The sequence below is a fragment of the Tachysurus vachellii genome, chromosome 23 (assembly GCF_030014155.1).
Source record: "Tachysurus vachellii isolate PV-2020 chromosome 23, HZAU_Pvac_v1, whole genome shotgun sequence".
In the NCBI taxonomy this organism is placed as follows: domain Eukaryota; kingdom Metazoa; phylum Chordata; class Actinopteri; order Siluriformes; family Bagridae; genus Tachysurus; species Tachysurus vachellii.
In genome coordinates this window covers 9,234,480-9,246,846 of record NC_083482.1, presented here as the reverse complement: position 1 = coordinate 9,246,846, position 12,367 = coordinate 9,234,480, and positions in this window count along the sequence as shown.

The window sequence follows — 12,367 nt, the reverse complement described above, 5'->3', positions numbered from 1 at the left end:
TTCTTAGTTGTCTGGCTATGAAAAATAGCAATCACATCCACACCAAGCTCACCATCGCCAGCAGGGGTTGTGTAGTGCTAATATTAGCTTTCACTCTAGGGAACGGGGTCTTTATGTGTAACCACAAGCCACTAACTGGCCTTCGGGTGCAACTGCAGTGCAATTCGGTGTTGCATTTTATTTCTGTTCCTACTCAAGTGTTCAGATTTTTTTTCTAAATTAGGAAGCATTTAAAAAGGGTGCTATTACAGAGCCCGGGAGGTGCTGCATGTGCTGCATATAGTACGGGTTAAAGTCACACATAAAACATGCTGTGAATGACAGCTTTAGAGAGTAAGAAGAGGCCATTGCTCCCATTTCAGTGATAGGCATTTGTTAGTTGCTAGGCACGAAAACCAGGATGTTTTCCGGTTGTAATCTTACTCACTTGCATGAACTTGGCTATAGACATGGCTGGAGTGAAAGAAATTCAGTATTATCTTATACATATAACTAAAAGAACCAACATATAAAGATTCACAAAAGCAAATGAAACTGAACAAATACAGTTTAGATACATTTATACATAGAGTTTGCTGAATATTACCAGCTTTAGGGATTTTTTTTTAGATTATCTTATCTTTAGTGGCGTCCAAGATTTCTTTTGCGATTAAATTCTTTTTTTTTTTTTTTGTTTAGTTTTTTAGTTTTTAGTTTAAACTTCTTTTATCATCATGTTTGCATACACTAGATAGATAGATAGATAGATAGATAGATAGATAGATAGATAGATAGATAGATAGATAGATAGATAGATAGATAGATAGATAGATAGATAGATAGATAGATAGATACTGTAGATAGATAGATGGTAGCCTTGATGTTAAGGTGACAGACTACAAATCAGAAGGTTGTTCAAATCCCAGGTCCACCAAGCTGTCGCTGCTGGGCCCCTGAGCAAGGCCCTAATTGCTCAGTTGTAATAAATGTGATAAAAATGTAAGTAGCTCTGGATAAGGGTGCCAAATGTTGTAAATGTGCTTGTGTTTATGGTGTTGAGAGGCCATGCTCCTCCATGCCAGTTACATTGGTGTTTAATACAAGGAAGCAATTTCAGACATATCATAATTAACACTCTCAAACATGTTTGTGCTTAGTCCACCATCAATGTGAACGCATGTGTTTAAACAGATATTCAGTACAAACGAGGCAGTGAGAGAGATGAGACAGATTTAAGGACTACAAACTGATGCATCGCTCTCTTAAAGTGCAGATGAAGTGATGGCTCAGCAGGTCAAACAGCAATGTGGTTAATGTAGGAAACTATTATCTTAATTCAGAAATGATGGAAACAAATGACTTGAACATTGTAGTATTTATGTAGCGATTCCTATTCTAGGATTAGCACAATCCAAATATTATCATATTATCATTGGTGTCCCCCCTGAGATGTTGAAAAATTTCATATTCAATATATTATTTAATGCATTTCAGGGTTGAGTTTTATTTTAAGAAGTGTCTGTGGTAGTAAATAAACAGATCTAAGTAAGCATTCATTTAAATAATGTACAGTATAATTAATACAGTACTCGAAGGTGGAAGGGAGAACCTGCTTTCATGAGCACATTTCAGCTTAACACCAGCTTACCCATCTAGCTCTCAAACTGGGTCAGAGTGAGTCATTCAACACTTTCGCTCGCTGTCTCTTCTCCCCTGCAGCACCCTGTGCTAGACACCACAACACTGCCTGTGCTTCTCACACTCCTGACTGGATTCTCCCACAGGCTTCTGAATATCGAGAGAGGCTGCTGGCAGAAGAAGAGTACGTCTGAATCCCGGCCAAAAAAAAAAGCCAGCGATGCCTTCTGTTACCGTGCTGCTGTAGACCAGTGAAACTGCATCATACATGATACATGTATGTCTTATTTTTCACTTTAGCTTTAAGTAATAAATATCGTGTTAATCAGCATTGCCTTAATATTGCCTGTGTGTTGGTAAACAGTCCTGCCAGGATTTTGTAGGGTTTTTTCACCAAAAGTGCTTGATTTTGTGGATTTTTTTCAAAATTTGCTAAGCAACTTACAGAAAATTACTTGAATTAACAAAATTGTGTCCAATTGTGAGTTAAACTAGTAAACTAAACTTTTTACTAAACTAGTAAAAATAGTCCAGTCAAGACACATATGTATTTACTTACTATGATAGTTGTACTCATGTTTGATGGAGTAAATCCAAGAGGGCTTAAGCCGGATGTGAGTTGTGACAGTAGAGGACACACCATGCGTCTTGGCCCAAATCTAGTAATTTTTAAAAATTGGAAGCTCCTATAAACAGTCCATCCAAAATCAGAAAATTGTGTTGTAGTATTGCACTACGGCATAGAGGATCATGGGCTTTCATCACCATAAACAGTCACATATTGTGAACTGTGCCTGATTTGTGACATTTAAAAGGAGTATGTGCAATATCACCTTTCTCTTATTTTCCTGTCTGGCTAACAAAAATACTGATTATGACATTGTGTAATAGATGTTTTAAATTATTTTCCAATACTATGGACCTCCATTTTAAGCATCAAATTGACCTTTGATAGTTAAATAAATAAATAAATAAATAGATAGATAGATAGATAGATAGATAGATAGATAGATAGATAGATAGATAGATAGATAAATACATACATACATACATACATACATACATACATAAACAAACAAACAAACAAACAAACAAACAAACAAACAAATAAATAAATAAAGCAAAGCAAAGCAAAGCAAAGCATCATGTGCACCTTAGGATTTACTGATTTTTAATTTTGTAGATTTAATTGATTTGATAAATATTTGCAACCCAAAAAATCATTCACAAGTAATTCCTAAGTAATCAGCAATCATGTTTGGGGCAGGTTTTTCCTCTTGTTTTTAACTTTTCAATTAAGCTATGGGGAAATACTAGCTAGTCTAGTCTAGCTTACCCTATATTGTTTTTGGAAATACATGACCAAATTTTCATGGCTTTGCATTAAACTGCATATGTAATATTGTTTAATAATTAATTTCATACAGTTTCACAAATGGCAGGCAGAATTATAGCCAAAACAAAAATATTACTCAAAAAAGTGATGCAGCACCCAGCATATGATGCATAACAATGTTTAGTTTAGTGTTATGGTCATTAGCAATGTACCACACTGGAAAATCAGTGATTGTACTGAATGTATTTTGAGGCAGATATTGTTAGAAAAGGTCATGGGTTAGACTATCACTGTTACAGCTGTTAATAAAAACATATTTTTTCAGTGCAATACTTCAATTAGTTAACAACTGGTGAAGAAATGTGATTTTCTTCCATTCTTTTACTTTAAATATAATTCTGTCCTGGTTTCATTTTCCAACTCAGGAATGTATACCTATGACCTGGGCCGGTGGCAGCAGTGGGCAATTTGGGTCTTGCCCACCCAATCAAAGTTTGATTAATTTATTATAGTTTAGGCTAATAAAGTTCAGGTGATTAGAGATTTGAATAATAAACTATCCCAGCCAATATTAGTTAATTACCCGAAGCGTGCTTTCGGTAATATATTCCGTTCATTTAACCATTCCAGGTATTGCACATGGCCAAGGGTGCAGCACTCTGTTCTGTGGTATAAATGCTTATCATGTCAGAAAAATGCCATTGCCAATGAAAAGGATGTTGTATTTACTTTGCATGGTTTTAACAATTGGAAAGCAGCACACAGTAACACACACATATTTACATATTCATTCATAGCTATATAGAGTAGCCAGTCCATATACTGTAGCAGCATGTCTGACAGTTTGGAGAAAAACCAGGAGGATAAATCCATGCAGACGCAGAAACCTGTAAAACTCCACACAGACAGAGAAAGCTGAAAGTGTTAAAACTAAAAAAATTAAGCATTTTATTTATAAAACAATTTAAAAAAATTAAAAACACTGGAATTTGTTGATTTCCATATAAACATAAATTCCAGCTTTTATATAAGTAAAATTGTATCAGAGTAAAATCCAGATCCTAGACACATGAAATAGCCAGTAAATGGGGTCATAACTCTGAGAAAAAAAGCTATATTTAGTCTCTCTCTCTCTCTCTCTCTCTCTCTCTCTCTCTCTCTCTTTTAACCTACAGTATACACTGCACTTCTGCTCTCATAAGTGCATGAACTTGAGAGCTGAACATGTGCCTCAGAAACTTCTTAAATTATTCAGAATCCTACCTTAGACTGAGTAAGCACTTTAAACTTCATACAGGAGAACAATATTATGGGTGACTTATAAAAACAAAATACAAAGAAAAAAAAAGAAATGTTTGATATTTTGAACTTTGTGTCTGGATGTGTAGTCGTAATGCCTTTAAACCGGCATCGATCCTTGCGCAACCTGCTCGTAAACCTATAGGAAGCACCTGCCCTCAAGCACTACACAGTTCATGTGTATCATTTGACCTTTGACCTTTTGTGAAATTCCAGAAACCTCATCAGGGTCATCTCAGAAGTGGAAACAGAAGACAGGAAACCGGTGTGTGTTTAAGCACTGGGATGTTGGGGTAGAGGTCATTAGCCTTGGAGCTATCAGTGATTTAACACATCCTCTTCACAGTGGGATTTCAGAGGACACGTAGCATGCATTTGATACGGCTGATGTTTTCTACACCAGCTATATATTCACAGGAATAGTCTGTTTGAGTGTTTGATAATGAACTTCTTGAGAAATAGGTTGTAGTTAATGTGTATAAAAGTTTATGTCGTAAATCACGTTAGAAAATGTATTGAAATGACATGACATACAATGTGTAGCCGTATACTGTGGATAAATCAATAACAGTTTGCTAAGACCAAGCTTTCACTCTGGGTAGGCTAATTTCCTGGACCAAACCACTTTACAATTACATTTCTTGTAGAAACCTGTAATAAATGAATAAATCAAGAGACAAACTGCATGTGAAATCAAATAAAATCACAATTTTACAAAAGTACCTGTGAAATTAGGTGATTATAACAGGCTTAGAAATATGTTCGAAGATTACAAGCGGCACCTTTAAAAGAGCTCATTAATAAGTTTTAAACATGAAAAAGCAGGGGAATTTTTCTTTTTTTTTTTTCTTCCCCTTTTTCTGGCCAAAATAGATCTGTTTCAACTTGAAATCTAAATCAATCTTAACTTTGATAACCAATAAAACCCAGTGAAAGATTATAAAGATAACAAACCATAACACTTTGGAAGCTGCATTTTATATAATTTGATATTTGGAAATATTGTACTGCACATTGTAAAGGGTCATTTGTCTGTGGAATAAATGTCTTTCTTGCTTTTATGTACAGCAGGAATAAATGGATTAACCTATGAATGATAGTTGAAGTGGTTCCGACAGGAAGGACTGGCTACATTTCAGAATGACTAATGCACATAATAAGGAGGAAGCACAGGTTTGATCCACACAGGGGGTCTCCTGTCACACGTCCATACACACACACACACACACACACACACACACACACACACACACACACACACACACACACACCTGTCACTAAGACAAAATGTCACCTTCACCCTGCATACACTCCCCACATGAATCAGCAACACTTTAATATTCTATCTCACCCTTCTTATTTAATCTCTTGTACTCATACCATCCTCTCATTTGTGTGTCTGCGTTTCTGACTTGTGGCTGTTCACAAGAGTCAGTGCGTAGCTCTTTATGCCAATCTGTATAGATCATTCTGTGTGATAGAGGGCCAGCAGATGGGGTGATTGGACTATCCGAGCATCATGGGGTTTTCTACCCCTATTTTCCACACTGGATCTCTTTTAATCCTTTCCTTCTCTCGTTGTTTCAATGTGTTTGCGACAGGTAGAAATAGCATCAGTACCTGTCCTCTCAAGCCCTTCTAGATATAGTAACAGAAAAGGAGGAGTTTAAAGGGTAAATACCAATGACTTTGGCCTAGACTCTAAGAAAACCACCCCTCCTCTCTCTCTCTTCATGTCCTCTACTGTCACTAAATGTAGGTCTCTACATGCCTACAGCTATTAGCAGCAATCAGTTCTGCCCCAGTTATTGAGGCATCATAAAACACATACTCAAAACATGCAAAAGAAACACAACATACACAAAGACAAATAATCCATAATCCATTATACCAAAGTACATTTCTCCTATAGAGAATATTCTTCATATACACACCTATGTATATACAGTATATATACAGTATAATTCCCTTTAAGAAGTACATACGTGTATTACTGTGCATTGATGACATCTTTTAAGGTCTTTCAGGAATAATATATAAACAGCAAGATGGCTCTGTCTGCAGACCCTAGGCCAATGGAAATGCATTGAGTGTCAGATGAGTGTGTATGAGTCTCTGTATAATATCAAAGCCACACATTTCACATGTTTCTACCATTATATGAATATTTGTGACTCCTGGCAGGCTGTCTCATGTTAGCAGTTGAGTGTCACTAGTGTTAGCTGTGAAGATTTTTCCCTTTACATTTCAGAGAATTTGATGGGATCTGTTAATCTGTGCCACCAGGATTTTGCAGAATTTTTGTGATTGTTGTGGACAAAAAATGTTTGATTATGCTAGTTTTTTTTGCAGAGGATTTTGTGCTTTTTTTTCTGGAAATCTACATGATTTGGTGAAATTGCAAACACATGATTCTTTGTTTAAACTCCTACCAGTGAAGATGCATATGTAATTACTTTCTGTAAGATGTCCAACTCTCATGAATCAACGAGGGCTTTGGCTAGGTGTGTGTTGTGACATCACATAATGCATCTTGACCCAAATCTGCAGAAACTCTTTAGTAATTTTGAAAAATTGCAAGTGCCTCTGCAATTTTTATATTTATATTCAAAAACTGCAGTATATATATATATATATGAAGGGTATAAATTTTGGCTAATTGGGTTCAGCTTTAGTATCAATATTAGAGAAGAAAGTGGTATTGATTGTGCAATGATATGCATTTATGGATACGGATTGCTTAAACAATCAGAAATGCTGTCACATTAGCACACGATAGCCAGATAAACAACATTCTCAGTGAATTTTATAAACATTTATGAATATTCATTCATTCATTCATTCATTCATTCATCTTCTACCGCTTATCCGAACTATCTCGGGTCACGGGGAGCCTGTGCCTATCTCAGGCGTCATCGGGCATCAAGGCAGGATACACCCTGGACGGAGTGCCAACCCATCGCAGGGCACACACACACTCATTCACTCACACAATCACACACTAGGGAAAATTTTTCCAGAGATGCCAATCAACCTACCATGCATGTCTTTGGACCGGGGGAGGAAACCCCAGAGGCACGGGGAGAACATGCAAACTCCACACACACAAGGTGGAGGCGGGAATCGAACCCCGACCCTGGAGGTGTGAGGCGAACGTGCTAACCACTAAACCACCGTGCGCCCCGAATTTATGAATATGAATGTCAAAATGTATGCTTCTGTAGTATAGTCAGAGTAGTAACTCTGAATGTAATGTTCTCCTATTTTACAACTACGTTATAGAAAATATTTAAATTTAAATATGTAAATACTTTTCCCAGACTTTTCCCACAAATGTAATATAACAATGTATACCTTACATGTGCCTGACTAAACCTTTATACTGTACTTTGTCTAGGTGGAATAATCTCCTTGAGTGCTGGAGATATTTGTTTTGATATTAATTGTACTTTGTATACGCAGAGTTTATAATTGTGTTAATGTGTTATGATGTTGATATTTTTTAGTTTCCTAATTGTGAAGCACGTTGGCCAACTAAGGTGTTTTTAAATGGGCTATAAAATGACGCTGAGTTTCATATGAAATCACAAAAGGATTTAATTTAGTTGATATTCATTATGCTTCAAAGCTAATTGGTGAGGATTTCGCTAGTGAAGTTAAGCGACTTTGTTAGAGGAACTTTGTAAGAAAACCACAGCAGGTGAAAAGACACGGGATAAAACGGAAGGTCGTGCACATCTCACAGACTACTGTATGATGTCTACCCGACATTTGTAGTTCTTTCATAGTCCAAATCCAATATAGTTTAGCCCTCTAGAATATGTTTGAAATTTGAGACATGATGCAACCTTCTCTCAGTCTGTTGAAAAGCCTCAGGCTGAAGTCAGGTCACACTCTTATGGTACATTCTGAACTACATTCCGATGACAAAACCATTTCACAAGAGTTGTTGTCTGTGTCAACAGACTTGTACAAGCAAAACAAATAGCATTTGTAACTTTTAAAAGGACAGGCATGCTGTAATCTATGACCTGGCCATTTTTTTACCGTAATTTTTCAGTTTTTGAATGAATACACATGGTATATAGTTACCAAGTCGTTTTTTTTTTTATTCTGGAGAAAGAAAGATGTGAAGGAATGCAGAAAAATGGACTACATAAAAAAGAAGAAGAAACAAAGAGATGTTCAAAACAGACTTTTGGAACACTAAATGTTATGAAATTATTCCATCATATAATTCTCTTTTGCTTAGTTTTTTTTTTTCATTTCACGATCATTTTGGGGCCAAAATTAATAAATGATCAAGCTAATAGCAAAAAAGAGGCTAAATTAAATATTTCTCTTATTCCCTGATGCTGCTGATCTAGATCATGCTTTTAAAAAAAACACTCCCTCTCTCACTCATCTTCTACCACTTATCCGAACTACCTCGGGTCACGGGGAGCCTGTGCCTATCTCAGGCGTCATCGGGCATCAAGGCAGGATACACCCTGGACGGAGTGCCAACCCATCGCAGGGCACACACACACACTCATTCACTCACGCAATCACACACTACGGACAATTTTCCAGAGATGCCAATCAACCTACCATGCATGTCTTTGGACCGGGAGAGGAAACCGGAGTACCCGGAGGAAACCCCCGAGGCACGGGGAGAACATGCAAACTCTACACACAAGGCAGAGGCGGGAATCGAACCCCCAACCCTGGAGGTGTGAGGCGAACGTGCTAACCACTAAGCCTAAGTGTGGTAAAACAAATTAAAACAATTTCAAGCATCACTATTCATTCATTCATTCATCTTCTACCGCTTATCCGAACTACCTCGGGTCACGGGGAGCCTGTGCCTATCTCAGGCGTCATTGGGCATCAAGGCAGGATACACCCTGGACGGAGTGCCAACCCATCGCAGGGCACACACACACACTCATTCACACACTAGGGACAATTTTTTCCAGAGATGCCAATCAACCTACCATGCATGTCTTTGGACCAGGGGAGGAAACCGGAGTACCCGGAGGAAACCCCGAGGCACGGGGAGAACATGCAAACTCCACACACACAAGGTGGAGGCGGGAATCGAACCCCGACCCTGGAGGTGTGAGGCGAACGTGCTAACCACTAAGCCTAAGTGTGGTAAAACAAATTAAAACAATTTCAAGCATCACTATGTTTTTTTTAAATAATTATTTTCAATAAATGAATTAATGTTGACTGTTGTAGTGTGCCCCAAGAATCCCCCTAAAATATTAATGCAAGTAATGAAACACAAGCTGCACTGTCTAATTCACAGCAATTTCTCTCTTTGGGATTATTCAGCCCTCAGATCTTTTATGCATGGCTATAGCTTTCATTCCTTTGATGGCATGGAGGGTTGCAAAGAGCCACCAAAGTGTGTGTGTGTGTGTGTGTGTGTGTATGTGTGTGTGTGTGTGTGTATGTGTGTGTGTGTGTGTGTTTGAAGAGAAATCATGGCTAAAGATGGAAGACCCTCTTGCAATCTCCCTCTGGGATAGATTAGGAGGTGAAGACAGACATATCGTTCTCTCTATCTCACTTTCTCCTCCCTTTGCCCTTTCTTACACATATATGACTATGACAGATCTCATATATTCATGTATGAATGCAGACTCATCAAAATTCCTTCTAATAAATAAATCATGAACTGGAATTCTAACAAGAGTAAAATGTGCATAATACACATCTAATTAGCATGACACACACATGTGCCGCTGCTGAGAAAATCATTAAGCAGGCCACTCATTTTATAGATAACAAGGCATAATGGTGATGCTTCTCCATAGCAGTGTATTTTAATACCACTGTATTTTCTTACAGATGTTACTCTGGTCAAGATACTGATGTGTGATCATAAAACAAGAGTGTAATGGATATTGCCTCTGATTATGAGCTTGGGCTTAGTAATGTTCCTTTGATCAACTCAGTCTGTGTGTGTGTGTGTGTTGTATGGTGTTATATACTATGTGACTATGTATAAAATCTATGTGCATGTGTGTCATGTTCTATGTATACACTAATCATTCTACCATTCTAGCAGTCAGTACATCTTTCTAACTGCTGAGCTACTGCTTACTATCCACACACACACACACACACACACTTTGGCATTCTAAGAATTATGGGCGATCAGTTAACTATCCTCCTGAGCCTTGAAGGAGGAATGCAGATGAGCTGACTCAGTGCAAGAAAAAATGAGTAGCAGATGATAATTCTATCAAATTTGGGTGATTTACAACAAAAACAAGCAGATCATACGGTTCATAGGATGAGGAATTACTTACTCATGGACAGTCACCGTAAAACTTTTCTTTTTCCTTTATTTTTTTTTTTCTATGATTATAGTGTTAGTATGGTTAAAGTGTTTGTGTATACTAGTCACAGCAGTAGAAAAAAAATTATTTACTGAATTGTGGTTCAAAAACAAGTATGGCAGCCTATACTACAACCTTCACATCAAAAGCATTAAAGGATGGATGGGTGGATGGATGGATGGATGGATGGATAGATGAATGTAAGAAAGGATACATGGATGGAAGGATGGATAGATCACTCCCTGGAACACTCCCTGTTCTGTATATGTAAGTAAAAAGATATTTAACACAAATAGACACTTCTGGGTCTACATGGCCTTTTTTCTGACAGTTTACATGTACATGGTGGTGAGATGAAAATGAGAGCAGTGAACTTCCCACCAGTCCATGGAGCTCAAGAACGCCTCTCCAGAGTTGAACAAAGAGAGAAAAAAGGAGGAGAAATGGGTTACTTCTTCCCTGCCTCTTTACTCTCTCACCCCGTCCCCTCTTTCTCTTTCTCCTCTCCAGTCTGCTCTGTAAGTGCAGCGCCTCAGTGCTAATGAGCCTAGGACCAACAACCTTCCCTCGAGGCATCTCATTGTGAGCACCATTCTTTCTCTCTTTCATCTTTGTCTTCTCTCACCTTACCACACACCTCTCCCTGCCCCCTCTGCTCTCCTATCCCATTAGTACCCATAATGAAGGTTCTTAAGAATGATCAAATTGTTCTTAAATAGTACCTACAAATGCCAATGTTTGCTAAATGATTGTATTCTGTTTTTGGCTGTTATAATTCAAATTAAAGGTCTTGTGTCAAAGACTAAAGATATTCTTCAATGTCATCACAGCAAAGGTTTTAGTAGATGCAAAGTTGCAAAAAAAAGCATCCATCATTAAAAGATTTAGAGGAGTTTTTTTTTTTTTTTTTTTTACGTTACGATCCTGCTCCTGTAAGAACAGAACTATTTTGCTTCAAATTAGAACCAGGTCTTCCCTTATGGGTGTATATATTATTTACTCTTATCAAGACCCATTATTTTGCTTTCAGTCTGAGTGTGCCACTGGAGTTCTTTTGCATTCCCTTTCATTCAGTTACAGCTTTACATGCTACTCATTCTTTTATCCTAAAGAGAGCAAGAGCTATTTTATGGTCCAATTCCTAACAATTGGTTATTGGCAGATTGAAGCATCACTGCTCACTTTAAGGGAATCTAGAGAATGGAGCTCACTCATGTCCACTTGGGCTTATATCATTCATATGGTAAAATATTTTTTACTATATATATATATATAGTTCAGAAAACTACATTGTTGAATTGAAATATGATTCTGTTTTGTTCCCAAAGAAAGTTAGTGTTTGATTGCACCGTTTAGTGAAAAGAGTATAGAAAGAAATGTTACAAAGAAAAAATACAGTTTTTAGTGCTTTTGTGATGACAGGACAGAAACAAAAAAAAATAGTTCGTTAAATGCTGCCTTTACTCAGAAGTCAGTAATTTCTATCTTTATAACTATTCTAGCATTTGCACTTTTGAAACAGCAGAAACACTCTCGAGTATAGGAGACCCCCCCGAAAGAAACAAGATTAATTAATACCTGGGGATAACGGGAAGAAATAAAAATGACAAAAAAAGAGGCTTTCTACTCATATTGAAAGTATTTTAGCATTAGTAAGCAATGAGTAACAGTTACCTCATGTCTAGCACAACAGTGCCATAGCTTCTGAACTCCTTTCAGCTTTTAAAGTGGTTTTATCGCTGTTGATGCGTCACTGTTTTCGTTGGATACAGGACTGTCTAAG